General features: G+C 42.7%; 1 protein-coding gene and 1 long non-coding RNA gene across 13 annotated transcripts in view; one reads left to right on the top strand and one right to left on the bottom strand.

The window, feature by feature from the left end:
* Nucleotides 1-14,818, bottom strand: part of PTPRT (protein tyrosine phosphatase receptor type T) — a 1,155,381-nt gene that overhangs the window by 852,581 nt on the left and 287,982 nt on the right. The gene's annotated exons all lie outside the window — the stretch shown is intronic.
* LOC123329160 lies at nucleotides 8,078-9,615 on the top strand. Its single transcript, XR_006544367.2, has 3 exons — nucleotides 8,078-8,438; nucleotides 8,771-8,953; nucleotides 9,156-9,615. It is a non-coding gene; the product is annotated as an uncharacterized LOC123329160 (long non-coding RNA).

Below are 14,818 nucleotides of genomic sequence, written 5' to 3'. Positions count from 1 at the left end.
AGTAGCAAAGAAACTATAAATAGTGAAGCTTACAGTGTTACATGTGTTTCCCATAGACTTAGAGGATGCAAGACAACTTGGGCCCACCTTGAAGGAAAGCAATTCATGTACCACACAACTCATTCTTGAGAGAAGCACAGTCTGATGGATGGAATTCTGGAAAGCCCAGTAGTATCTGCCAGTTTGGATGCCAAGGGCTGCGAGAGGGAGAAGCTATTGAAGAGAGAAAGGATGCCCAACTGGGATACCCTTTGCCCTTCTTGCATCAACAGCATTTAAGGCCTCATTAGTCTGCTGCTGGGTTTTCCCCTCTAACCCATCCTCCCCAGGGGCCCTGGGGCCTTCTCTCATCTGAGAGAGCCCACAGTCTGAAAGCCTTAAGAGTTCAGGGCAGAATGAGAGGAGTGGGAAATGGCAAAATGGTTTTTCCAGTGAGGACCGAGAGCAGCCACCAAACCAGCAACAGTTATGAGGATAACTGTTCCCCATGGCTGACACGCTGAAGCCAGAGGAAAGAGTACCTGGCTTGGGTACCACCAGCGAGTATGTGAACAATTCCCCGAGGGGCAACTACTTAAAGCCTGCAAAGAGCCAATGGCAGAGAGCCCTTCCACATTTCCCAGGGCTCTGGCAATTTGCAGCTGCAACTCCACTAACGCAGAGGGAAGCAAGCCACATCCCAATCACCCCCCACTGGGAAGAGGGCACAGCACACAGGCGATGAGCATCCTGGAGCCCAGGCTATGACCATGTGACCTTCGACAAGCCACTTAACCTCTCAGAGTTTCAATTTTCTCATCCGTCCAAAGATAATATCATTACCCTCCACTCCAGGAGTAAGTCTGAGTGTTGTGAGCCTGAAGCTTAAATAAACTGGGGAGGGGACATTCTTTAGGGAAAAGATTACAAACTAAGAAAGGGACTATTTATTTGAAATGAGAAAAGAAATCACAACAAACAATAAACTTCCAACAGCCTACAGGTACCATAAACATTGTGCAATCCAGAAAAATAACATTTTTATTAATTATCTTCCTGACAATATTTCCCCTTACCTTCCTGGTTACATTCCTTTGGGTTACCTCTTCATGACAATAATTTTGCAGAATCACTTTTTATGGAGTAGAAACTTCAATATCCTCTCTAACAGGCTGATTGAAGCTGTTTATTATTATTAACAATTGTTTGAAGTTTCCTTCAAGTCCACCAGTCACTATTTCCATAGTGTAAACTTTAGGACTGTAGTCAAATTGGGGGTAATCACTATCAACTTTCCTTCATGTATATGCTAAAGAATCCACCTGCCAATGCAGGAGATGTGGGTTCAATCTCTGAGTCAGGAAGATCCCCCAGAGAAGGAAATGGCAACTCACTCCAGTGTTCTTGCCTGGGAAAGCCCATGGATAGAGGAGCCTGGCGGGCTACTAAGTACCATAGGGTCACAAGAGAGTCAGACATAACTTAGCGACTAATAGAATAATAAAATAACAATAACATTCTATACTATTAATACTTCAAGGTATTACAAGTATAGTTGTATACTGCATAATCATAAAAAAAATCTTTGATTTGGTGATATCATTTGTGTTCCTGTCATTTTCATACCATGGTAATAAGTAATGGTTTAACTATACACAGGAAAAAATATATAGGATATAGATAGTATGTATAGCATATATAGGTGTATGTATACTATATTGCATATGTATGCATATACAGTATATAACATGGTACATATATATATGCATGCATATTATATATGCTGTATATTTGACATACATATGTATGGCATGTATTTTATTTCTATATATACATCCCATTAACCCAAACTATAGGGTTGGCCAAGAAGTTCATTCAGGATTTTCTATACGATGTTACAGAAAAACTCCTTCTCTGGCTAACGCAATAAATTTTTCTTCTAAGATTTTTTGATGTGGGCCATTTTTAAAGTCTTTATTGAATTTGTCAATCCTAAAGGAAATCAATCTTAAATATTCATTGGAAGAACTGATGCTGAAACTCCAATACTTTGGCTACCTGATGCAAAGAGCTGACTCATTAGAAAAGCCCCTGATTCTGGGAAAGATTGAAGGCAGGAAAAGAAGGGGACGACAGAGGATGAGATGGTTAGATGGTATCACCGACTGGATGGACATGAGTCTGAGCAAGCTCCAGGAGTTGGTGATAGACAGGGAAGCCTTGCGTGCTGTAGTCCATGGGGTCACAAAGAGTCTGACACGACTGAGCAACTGAACTGAACTGACATTCATTAAAATTGACCTGACCTCCTCCTATGAGCTTTTACATAGATTGCTCTCAACAGCTTCCCAAGGCCCTGGGAAACTCCTCAAGGCAAGCCTTAAGAACAGAGCCCTGGCCCTGGTCTGCAGCATCCATAAACCAGGAATCTGCTGGGAAGCAAGCAACACCTCCTATGGTAGAATCAATGGCAATTTTCCATATCCTCCCCTTCATCATTTCTCTAATTATTTTAGAAATAATAGAGGTTATGTAAGATAGGAAAAATTGTGGTCTTACTGAAAACTCAGAAGAAATGATGTTGATAGAGAGTAGGCTTAAAGGAAATCCATTCCATCTACTCCCCAGGGAATCAGCAGTTTGTTCCAGGACCAAACCACACAGATCACTGAGAGCAGCACGCTGGTCTTCACCCAGCTCAGAGTCCCACGAGGCCTCCCTTCTCCACCTGGTACCCACAAGCGTCTCACACAAAGTAAGGATGAAACTGAGGTGGAGCGAGTCCAGAATACGAAAGCTTCTTTGAAATGTCTCATAAAAGACTATTTTCTTAAATCATGGTGCCCCCTCAAAAAAAAAAAAAAAAAAACACAATCTAACATATTTATCTTACTTTGTGAATCTTGGTGTGTGTGTGTACACACACACACACACACACACTCACTCATAGATTTCTTAGAGGAATTAAAAGAGACAATAAACATGTAGAACCTAGAAAAATTCTGGCACATTTTAAGAGCAAAATATATATTAGCTGTTATTGTTCTTATTAGGAGTAGAGTGCCTATAAAATGCGTTCATAATTTAGCAGTCCACATTGTAACAGGTTACAACTGTTGACAGATTTTAACTAGACACTCTTCTAGTTACCTTAATGTCACAAATATGCAAAATTTCCACAGCACCAACATATTTGACAATATGGGATGTTTGGTGTAATTAATATCTGACAGGTGTGTACACTATGTAGGGAAGCCCCACATTATTTATACACAAATGTGTGTATGTGCATGTGTATGAAAGGTTTATTAGTTTTTTTCTAATTGCAAAAACAATACATTTTTACTGCAAATAACCTGGAAAATTTTAATCACAGTCATTGGTATTTATATCGTGATCTATATATTGTGAGGTTTTTCCCACTGACATAGAAATTTTACTTTCTAAAATAAATTGAAAACAGAGTGAATGTAAAGCTTTGCAACCTGCTTTTAAAGTGCATTACTATTTCAGGACTATATTTCACTAAATATTCTTCTACAATCTAATTTTAATGGTTGTCATCCTAAATGTCTATAATTTACTAAACCAAATTTCATTTCCTTATTTTTACTGTTTTCACAGTTTACTATTTATAAAGTAAACATTTTATTTCCTTACGATAATTTTCTGAAAGTTGAATTTCCCAAATCAAAGGGCACGCATAACTTTATACGCATAGTGAAACTGCCTTCCACAACAGCTATTCCAAAACACTGCTGTCCAAAACGTGCGAGGCTGCTCACTTCCTTTGCATCTTCATCATCACTAAGAACCATTGTTTCTAATCTTTGTCAATTTAATTAGGGAAATGCAGAGGCCATCACTTTAAGTTATTTGAATACTATGGAAAGTTGAACGTTTTTCATAAGTTCAACTGGCCATGGGCATCTCTTCATTGGCAAATTGCCTGTTCATGCCCTTCACTCATTTTATAATCAGACTGGGTATCCATTCTAACTTATAAGTGCTCTTAATAGGTTAAAAACATTAACCCATTTCCTCTATTTTTAGTTATAGACATTGATCTAAGCTTCTTTTAACCTCTGAATTATTTTTGCCAGATGGGCATCATTGAGTATAAAGTAAAATCTGTAAAACATTTCCCCCTCTAGTAGAACTGCCTACATAAATTATCTGATACTCTGGTATTCGTCACTGCAGAAAAAATAAATTCATCTGCATCGTTTTGATAACATATATTAAATGCTTACATACACATGGATCTATTTCTAAACTTTCTATCTATTTCAGTGATCTACGTGTCTAAATATATCAGTACCAACATGCTGTAATTATTGTGGACCTGAATATGGCATAATTAGTAGTAATATTAAGGATTGGTTCAGAAAATAGATGGCCTGCATTTAAATCACTGTCTTATCTCTTACCATCTCTTAATACATGGCTTTTGGAAAGTTTGCTAATGTCTCTGTGACTTAGTTTCTTCATCAACATAACATCAATAATCATTTCTCCCTCAAAGAACTGTGGAGGAAATTACAATGAGGTCATGGATATAAAGTGCTCAGAACAATGAGCACTCAATAAAGGCTCACCACTGTTGCCTGGCGCTGAGATAACAAAGTATCACATGGTGGGTGACTTAAACAACAGAAATGTATCATCTCACAGTTCTGGAGTCTGGAAGTCAAAAATCAATGTTTTGGCAGGGTCCCTTCCTTCTGACAGTTTAGGAAGAATCTGTCCCATCTCTGTCCAACTTCTGGTGGTTTGCCAGAAACCTCTGGTTTTCCATAGCTTACAAGGCATGGCATTACTCCAATATCTGCCTCCATCTTCACATGGTGCTCTCACTGTTATCTCTTCACACAGTCTTCTCTCTGTGCAGGCCTGTCTCAATCATAATTTCCCTGTTTTATAAGGACACCAGTCATAATGGATTAGGGCCTATCCTAATAACCTCATCTTCTCATGGTTATTTCTTCAAAGATCCTATTTCCAAAAGGTAACATTCTGAGGTCCTGAGGGTTAGGACTTTGACCTATAGTCTTCTGGAGACAATTCAATCCATAACAGCCTTTTTCATCTTGAATGATGGCAGCATCAGACAATTTGGCATTAATTTTGGCTCTAATGTCAATGTTTCTAATTTTTCATAGCAAATGATGACATAAGCTTTAGGTTTAGAAAAGCTTTGGGCTTTTTTGTTGCTGTTGTTGTTTTTAATTTTTGCATTGAAAGTACTCATCTCTCAGTTTCTAGTTGACCAAAGCATTTAGTGTATTGAGTTTCTTGTTCAACCAAAATGGGTGTTATATTTTTCTCAAAAGCCTTTTTGAGACTCCTGGACTAATCATTCTATGGTGATGTATCAGTGTGACATATATCACTGCATTTCCTGATACTGAATTTTCCCAGTATTTCTAGGATAAATCCTGTTGCATTAGTGCTACATTATTCCTTTAAAATTCTATTGAAGTGAATTCGAGAGCTTTCATTTTGTTGTTTCATTTTGATGGTTGCATCCATCTTCATTTGTGACACTACCCTATATATTCCCTTGACAAATTTCACAACCAGGATTGCTGCTACTTTTTCAGAAAACAGATTTGTGAATCCACCCTAGGTGAACCTCTGCAATCTAATCACATCATTGTATCTCCTAGGAATCACTCTGAGTATGAGGTAAAAGGAGGGTACCTTTTCCTGCTCCCAGCCTGGTACAATCTTCTGTCACATCAATTCATTTTAAGGAAGGCAGGATGATTTGTTACCTGTGCTTAAAACCCCTTCTTCCTCTGAAGCCTAGCCTGTTGCACATATTTGCATGAATCAACCATAAAAGGACAATACCACCAGTCTCCATGGATCCTGGGACCCTTAGAATCCAGTTCAAAAGGCAATTGTGGAATACCACTCAGCAATGAAAAGGAACAAACTAATGATTCACACAACATGGGCAAGTATCGGATGCGTTATGTTAATTGAAAGAAGCTAGATTCACAAAGCTACATAATGCATGTTTCCATTTATCCGACATTCTAGAAAAGTCAAGTACGGGTGCAAAACCTGCCACCCCAACATATGTCTCTTTGGCATGAGGACTGTTAGGCTGATTATTTTTAATAAAATGAAGACTTGGGGGACTACAACATCCTGTAACAAACCATAATGGAAAACTTTGAAAAAGAATATATATGCAATATATATAGTATACATAAATCAACTATACTTCAGTAAAAATAGATAAAAAAAGAAATTAAAAAGACTCTGGCGCTTTCCTGGTGGCTCAGTAGTAAAAAATCTTCCTGCGCACGCAGGAGACATATGTTTGATCCCTGATCCAGGAATATCCCATGAAACACAGAGCAACTAAGCCCGTGGGCAACAACTATTGAGGCTGTGCTCTCGAGCCCGAGAGCCACAATTATTGAGCCCATGTGCAGCAACTAATGAAGCCCACGTGCCCCAGAGCTCACGCTTCTGAATAAGAGAAGCCACTGAAATGAGAAACCCATTCACCACCACTAGAGAAAAGCCCACACAGCAATGAAAATTCAGACATAAAGAAAGAAAATTACTTTTTAAAAAAGACTCAGGAAGTCTTTTTACTTCCCCCTTAATACTTTGGCCACCTGATGCGGAGAACTGACTCATTTGAAAAGACCCTGATGCTGGGAAAGATTGAGGGCAGGAGGAGAAGGGGACGATGGAGGATGAGATGGTTGGATGGCATCACTGACACAATGGGCATAGGTTTGGTGGACTCTGGGAGTTGGTGATGGACAGGGAGGCCTGGCGTGCTGCGGTTCATGGGGTCGCAGAGTCAGACACGAGTGAGCAACTGAACTGAACTGAACTAACTACTTATAACGTTTAGATAAAGAGCCTACTTCTAGAACAGGCCTATCACCAGAGATGTCTGGAAGGATCTGGCCAGGTTCAGTGGGGGAAAGCTGGCAGGGCCTAGAGGATCAGAGTCCATTCCATGTCCCATCAATGCTGCAGGGCCAGCAAGCCTTTGTCTACCAAACTTTTGCTTTTCCACCTCCAGGTAAACGACCTTCCTGCCCTTTCACTCAAATTACTCCCCCAACACCGCTTCGTCTTTGGCTGAGGACAGTATCTAAGGTGATGGCTTCAGACATTTCAGTGAGTTACTCAGTTTTCCTGAGTCTCCCCTTGTATATATGTTACTAAACTTCTGTTTGATTTCCCTGATTAATCTGTCTCATGTCAATTTATGTCTTAGGCCAGCCAGAAGAACCCACAAGTGCAGAGGATTTATCTTTCTCCCCAACAGTCAAAACTACAGAAGTGCAAACAGATCAGCCGTTACTAGGAGTGGAGGGTGAGGGAAGGGTGTGTCCACAAAGGGGCAGTATAAGGAAATTTGGGCAATAATGGGAAAAATATATTAATACCACATAAGGGGTACGCAGATACAAGTGTAAATTAAAATTGGCCACAGGTGATACTTACTGAAGCCGGTGATGAGAGTTCATTACATTATTCTGTGGTACACGTTTGAGGTCTTAAAAAACATACACTTAAAACCACAAGCACATAGGCCGAATGTGCGTGCTACTGGGGCTTCGGAAACATAGCCTTAGGGTCCCCCTCTCCAACTCTAATCATACAAGCCTTGAGCCCTCCCTAAATGGCCTGCTTCACGAGTGTGCTATCCAATGACTTAATAAGTCAAGAGATAGGGAGGAAAAGAGAGAAGCAATTAAGGACAGAGGCAGCCCAAACTGTGGCCCATCGAAGGGAAATGGCTATGCTGATGATTTTGCTAATGTCTTACGGTCAGAGCCCAGAGAAAATCACTCCCAGGATGACAGCCTTTGCCATTTTAGGGCCTCCCTGGGAGTTCAACCGCAATGTTCAATGTGCTTCAAAATCTGAGCTTCTATTAAAAAGTTTATGGCAGGGCTAAGAACCCCCACCTCCCCCTGCAGGACTCAGGCCTGGCCCAGCTACATGTAAGGGCTGTGGGTCTCTTCCCTGACAGCAGATCTCGGCACTCACTTGAGGACCCTCTGCAAGCTGCCTTCTGCATTAGCTGTTTCACCTCCCACTTCCAGGTTCCTACACAGACCTGGCTGCCCCCAGGATGTGGGTGCATCCTCACGGTGGGGGTCCAGATTGGCCCACGCGCTCTGTTGCGGGCAGTGCCGAATGCTGTGTCACTTGGCTACCATGATGTTTTAGCAGGAGGCAGCTGCCTGAAGAGGATTCCTCCCAATACGACGTCTACAGCTTTACTGCAGGAGACAGATAAATTGCTGTTGCTTTTAAAAGCCATTTCCCTCACTAGGAGCGACTTGTAACCAAAGGAAAATCTCCGAAAAGTTAAACAATTAGCCAGTGGAATCGCATTGCTTCCTACCTGCCCATCAATCGCAAATGGAGGAGAACTCTCATATGCTTGGGAGCTTTGCCAGGGGAGGCAGGTACCACTCTCCCCACTTTATGGATAAGGAAACTGCCTCTGGAAGCCATCTAGCTAATAAAGAACAAGGCTGACGTTTGAAGCTGGTTGGGGTGGGTGGATGTGGTTGGGCGTGGTGAGTGGGAATGGTTATCTCTCTTCTTTCATCCTCCCGGAGTGGAGGGAACTACCCATCTGATTGGTAAGCCGGCCATTCCTTGGGCTACATTTCACTACCGGGCCGTCACGTGTCTCAGGGGTAGCATCTCTTTGTGTCTACAGCCCCTGCCTACCTGAGCTCAGGTGTCAAGTCCTCCACCCTGCTTTGGTCTCCCACTTCATTCCTCCTCCCAGTTCAGGTTCAGTAAGCCCACCTGGGCAGGGTCCAGCACCATCCTTCTCTTTCCCGAGGACCAGCAGTGAGAATTAAGCCAGTGCTGCCCATTCATGTGACAGGGTGAGCGGTGAGTCGCGACAGAGCGCCGGTGACGATGCTGAGGTTCACCTGGGCCCTGCGTTCCTGGAGAGCAGTGAGGGGTAAGAAATCTACCTTTCTGTGGTCGGGAATCTGCTTAGTACAAAAGACCCACCCCTTCTCTACGTGGCTAAGACTTGAGATGTCCCCTCCGTACACCTATGACAAAGCCACATAGATCTCCTCTATTATTTCTGAAATTATTTATCTCCACTGACCAACACGGACAAAACATGCACTAACTCACCTCTTTCGTCCCCGTAGGGCCCTTCTGAGGATCGGTTGATGGCAAAACAAACAAACAAAAACCCTAAAAACGCTTCCGGCTCCCGTGACAGATCAGGCCACCGGCTCACCCACCCATCACAACCTGTTCGCCCCCTCACAAAAGCCCTTCTCCACGAACTGCAAACGTTCCTCTTGACAAGCTCCTCGCTCCTGTCCAACTTGCAGTTGTTTCTTTGACATTGTTTTCGGAAGGATGGAAGGTGAAACCTAACTCCCGCTTGAGGCTTAAACACAGTTTACCAGGCATGTGGCAACAAGGGGTTAGAAAACCCGCTCAGATGAAAGGAACTGGCACTTGCTTCTCGGTCTGCCTGCATGTGCTCTGCTGGAATCCTGGGTTGGCTGCCCCAAAATGTAGTGCAATAGCATAATGGTTGTTTTTAAGATTTTTTTTTTATGAACCATTTTTAAAGTCATTATTGAATGTGTGACAATGTTGCTTCTGTCTCTATGTTTTGTTTTTTGTTTTTGTTTTGACCATGAGGCATATGGAATCTCAGCTGCCCCATCAGGGATTGAACCTGAACCACCCTCTGCATTGGTAAATGAAGCCTTAACCACTGGACCACCAGGGAAGTTCCAGTTATTTTGAATTAAAGTTATTTAAGAGTTGGCCAGTGTAAGAGGAACACCCTGACGCTCCCTCTGTCTCCCTGAAAGCAGGAAATAAATCTCTCCTGCGAAAGGTTCACTCCCTCTCCCCCCACCAAACCCACCCAACCCTGGCATCTGGAGGTAGAAAGACACCCTTATAGACAGAGATAGAACTTGGGCCTAGAAGTGGATATAAAAACACTGTCACTTTTTTTCCTTTTTTGTACAAATGGTTATTATATGTGTTCAACTTTTTACTTCTTTAACTTACTACCCCAAGTCCAAACTCTGTTTTGATTCTTCACTAATTGAGCACCCACCACCAAATTTGTTTGTCCTGCCAGTTCCTCCCAAATGCATTGTTTCTTTGTCTACGAGTATAAAAGTTGCCTGCTGTGGCCACTTTGAAGGTCCCGTTTCTATGAGACCTCCAGGTGCATGAATTAAAACTTGTTCTTCTCATGTGAAATCTGTCTTCTGTCAATTTTATTATGAGCCCAGGCACAAGAACTCAGGAGGGGTCAAGGAGGAAATTTCCAGATGTCTGACAACTCCAGCGGTTGGACTTCTGAGGAACGGTGAACAAGAATCTCCACTCTGTCCCGTCTCCCTCTTCTGTCCTCTTCCTGCTCCTGACCAGCAGGGGAGGCCCTCTCAGCTCACACCACACCACCATGCTCCTCCCAAAACAGTAAAACAGATTTCCCAAGGCAAGGGACATCAGCACCTCTGACTTCTCAGGCACTCGAGAATGACGCTGGAGACGAAGTAGGCACGTGAAAGCTGATGCATCCATCTCTTGTGTATTAAATGAAACACTTCTGGAGAAGTGTTCTCCTTTGTAAGCTGCTGGGGTACCCATCATCTCTCCAGCCCCTTCAGTGCTAGGGTCCCCCCAAAAAAGACATCAGGGCACACCCTCTGATTTGGCCTATCAGCTGAGAAAACAAACAGCACGTCTTTAGAAACACAACTGCTGGGGGCATTGGGCTGCAGGAAAGCTCTATAGCCAAGGGTGGCTGAGCCCCACCATCTGAGATCCCTTTGAGGACTGAACATTGATCTACAGACATACAACAGTGGGTTTATGGGAACAGTGCTCAAAGGCAGGAGGGTTATAGCTGGTCTATGGGCTGCAGCAGAGACCAGCAGCTACAGAGGACCAAGATCAGAGGGCCAAGTTCTGAACTGTTTTGAAAAGCAGGTGCTGGGGACTTCCCTGTGGTCCAGTCTGGTTAAGACTTAACCTTCCAATGCAGGGAGTGAGGGTTCAATCCCTGGTCAGAGAGCTAAGATCCTATATACCTCACGGCCAAAACATAAACAATACTGTAACAAATTCAATGAAGACTTTAAAAAATGGTCCACATTAAAAAGAAAAGATGGGGGACTGACATGTACATACTGCCATATTTAAAATGAGTAACCAACAAGGAGCTACTGTATAGCACAAGGAACTGTTCAATGTTATGTGGGAGCACGGATGGGAGGGGAGTTTGGGGGAGAAAGGATACATGTACACACATGGGTGAGTCCCTTCACTATTCAGCTGAAGCTATCACAGCACTGTTAATTGGCTATACCCCAATTAAAAAAAAAAAACAAACAGGGTTTATATGTGATTCTAATCGGGTAAGAAGTAGACTCAGATCCATGAAACATTTTACAGTCCATACTACGTGCCAATCCCTGGGCTAATTGTTTTTACCCATATGATCTCATTAAATCCTCCTCCCATCAAAAAGATGAATAAATAAAAGCATTTGATTTAAAATCACAGAGACTGACTACTGAAATAGACCAGATAGATCTTGGATTTCCACCATGAAATGCAGAAGGCCCTCCTCACCCACTCATCTGCATAGTTACTTCCTTTTGTTCTGTCCTTGAGCCTAGTTCAAGGGACCCTAAACTCCAGCGTGCGTAAGAATTACTCGACCAAACACACTTTATCACGGGGGCCTGAAGGGATTTTTCCAAGAGTAATCTTGACAGTATGCAAGTCCCAATTTATCTGCTGACTTCAAGGCCCAATCCTCACTGAGCATTCCCGTCCACTGAGTTCCAGTTTACGATCATCACAGAAGGGGAAGTGCAGCATGCACAGGTACTGGCAGAGCACTCAGCATTCAGAAATGTCCCAGGTGATCAAAAACATGAACAGAAGCTCTCGGGCTGTCTCTGTCACTGGCAATTTAAGGATGAATAAAGTGAGTGAGTTGAGTCAGAGACAGGGAACAAAATGTAAGTGAATGGATTAACAAATTGTGGTAGATCCTTGCCATGGAAGACTACTCAGCATGAAATATTAATACACTCAATGAGATGGATGACACTCACAAACAGGAGACTTAAGTGAAAGTCAAGCGCGAATAACTATACCATATCACTCCTTTTAGATAAAACTGTAGAAACAGAAAAGCTATAGTATCAAAACACAGAAAAGTGGTTTCCTGGGGCAAGGAGTTGGGGCACATGTCAGGAGGCAAAGAGGGGGATGGCAAGGGAGGAGGGCTTCTTGAGGTGAGGGAATGACTCTGTATCTCAATGGGATGGTGGCTATATAATTGTATACAGTGACCAAAGTTCACTATCAGTTCAGTTGCTCAGTCATGTGCAATTCTTTGCGACCCCATGGACTGCAGCACGCCAGGCTTCCCTGTCCATCACCAACTCCCGGAGCTTACTCAAACTCATGTCCATCGGGTCAGTGATGCCATCCAACCATCTCTGTCACCCTCTTCTCCTCCTGCCTTCAATATTTCCCAGCATCAGGTTCTTTTCCCTGATGTACTATGATGTAAATTCACTATGATGTACACTAAAAATTTTATAGCCTGGAAACTGTAGCTTAAGGCATTTTTTTTAAAAGAGGAGGGGGAAAAACTCATAATCCTCCCACATGAAAAGATTAGAGAACCTGATCCCAAACAAAATGATTTACCAGTATGGGTCAGAAGCTCATACAAAGCAGAATCAGATTCTTCCCTTCCGATTTCTCCTCTCTTATTTGTGGAAGAAGAAAAGAAAGAAAGAAAAAAGAAAATGTGAGAGGTGCATTTGAATCTTTCATATCAGGGTGGTAATCAGTGCAGAGAAGTGGGTAATGAGTTCTACCAAGAGTGTTTAATTAAACTGAGCAATCATTAAACTGGATTTAAGAGTGCTTGTGTTTGCGAAACAACAAAATATTTACAGCATTTTGTTCATCCCCTTCATTAGTCTCCGACTCCGCAGGAAATATGGAGGTTGGGAACAGGTCCTAATGAGATCATGCAAATTTTAACTACCGAGGTTACAGTGGAAAAAGAGACAGCATGGAAAAACGCTCATGATGAAATGTTAAGTGAGAAAGTCAAGGTATCAAAATGATCCTGCACTAACATTCAGTTCAGTTCAGTTCAGTCGCTCAGTTGTGTCCAACTCTTTGCGACCCCATGAATCGCAGCACGCCAGCCCTCCCTGTCCATCACCAACTCCCGGAGTTCACTCAGACTCATGTCCATCGAGTCGGTGATGCCATCCAGCCATCTCATCCTCTGTCGTCCCCTTCTCCTCCTGCCCTCAATCCCTCCCAGCATCAGAGTCTTTTCCAATGAGTCAACTCTTCGCATGAGGTGGCCAAAGTACTGGAGTTTCAGCTTTAGCATCATTCCTTCCAAAGAAATCCCAGGGCTGATCTCCTTCAGAATGGACTGGTTGTTAAAAAATATATAACCATGGTGAAGGAAGGGGGCTCAAAATTAAAATATATTCTAATATTGCTGGTACAAGGGAGCTGGGTCTAGGGAATGATTTTCATCTTCTCCATTTCCCAAAATTTCTTTAGTATTTTTTTTCTTTCAGTAAAAACCAAAACAACAATAAAAAGGAATTGTTTAGTAGATTCAAATGTATTGCCATAGAAAGAAGCTTATGTAATATTGCATTAACTCAAGTTATGTAAAAAATACAGTCCGATTTATGTAACAATATGCATGTTGTCTATATATCTATGGATCCATGAGTTAAAGATCACAAAAAGATGTTCCACAGAAAGATATTAAATCAATAAAAATTTAAAAATAAAAAACTATCACAAGCATGAAAGGGCACACATCTTCACTATCTCTTTGCTCCCCCAGGAACAAGACAAAACTGGAAAGAGTTCTGTCTAGCTACTGCATCCCATCTAATGGCATTGTACCTATATCTGGTACCCACTCCAATGAGGCTCTTACTGTCCCCAGGACAGTGAAACCACATTCCCCAAGGTTATCCATGACCCCCATGTTGCTGAATCCAAAGGCTGCTGAATCTCAAACCTCATCAACCGGCCCTGTGAGCAGTACCTACTCAGTTGAATATTCCCTTGACTTCTCTCCAAATTCTAGACACTCTTCTCGCTTGCCCTCCCCACCTCACTTTTCTCAGCCTCCAGGCCAGACTCTGTCCCTCTTCCAGATCTCTAGATGTTGCAGCACTCAGGGTCAGTCCTTGAGTTTCTTCTCTTTTCCCTGTTTCCTTGAGGATCTCAATCCAGGCCCATGACTTTAAATACCATCCATACACTGACTACTCCCGGTTTTACATCTCTACTCTAGACCTGTTCCCGGGACTCTGAGACTTGTGTGTAACTGCCTGACACACATGGGTGACCAACAGATACGTCAAGCCCACATGTTTAAAGTTAGTACCCGCCCCCCAGACCTGTTCCTCAGAGCCTCCCCTGGTGTCTCAGCACCTCTCATGGATCCCCTTTGTCATGTCTACACCGCCAGGAGTTGCTTCATGGAATTTTCTCCAGTTACACACCTTTGAGTAGAGTTCCATTTTCCTGCAGAGCCACTGACTAAAACATCATGACATCCCTGGAGAAGAGAGTTCCTTCCCTGTCACCACCCGTCTCACAATCCTCACCTCAGCGCCCCCTTACCCGAGGGTCACCCAAACTCACAGTGGCATTTAATGCCTTTGTGTCATTGTCTTTGTAGACAAGTCAAGCCTAGGCCACCCTTCCCCCACTGTCTTCCCACCCTTGGAGATGTCCTTCAAGTATCCAGGCT

The sequence above is a fragment of the Bubalus bubalis genome, chromosome 14 (assembly GCF_019923935.1).
Source record: "Bubalus bubalis isolate 160015118507 breed Murrah chromosome 14, NDDB_SH_1, whole genome shotgun sequence".
Lineage (NCBI taxonomy): Eukaryota > Metazoa > Chordata > Mammalia > Artiodactyla > Bovidae > Bubalus > Bubalus bubalis.
Note: the sequence above shows the minus strand (reverse complement) of the source record. Positions and strands in the feature narration are given on the sequence as shown.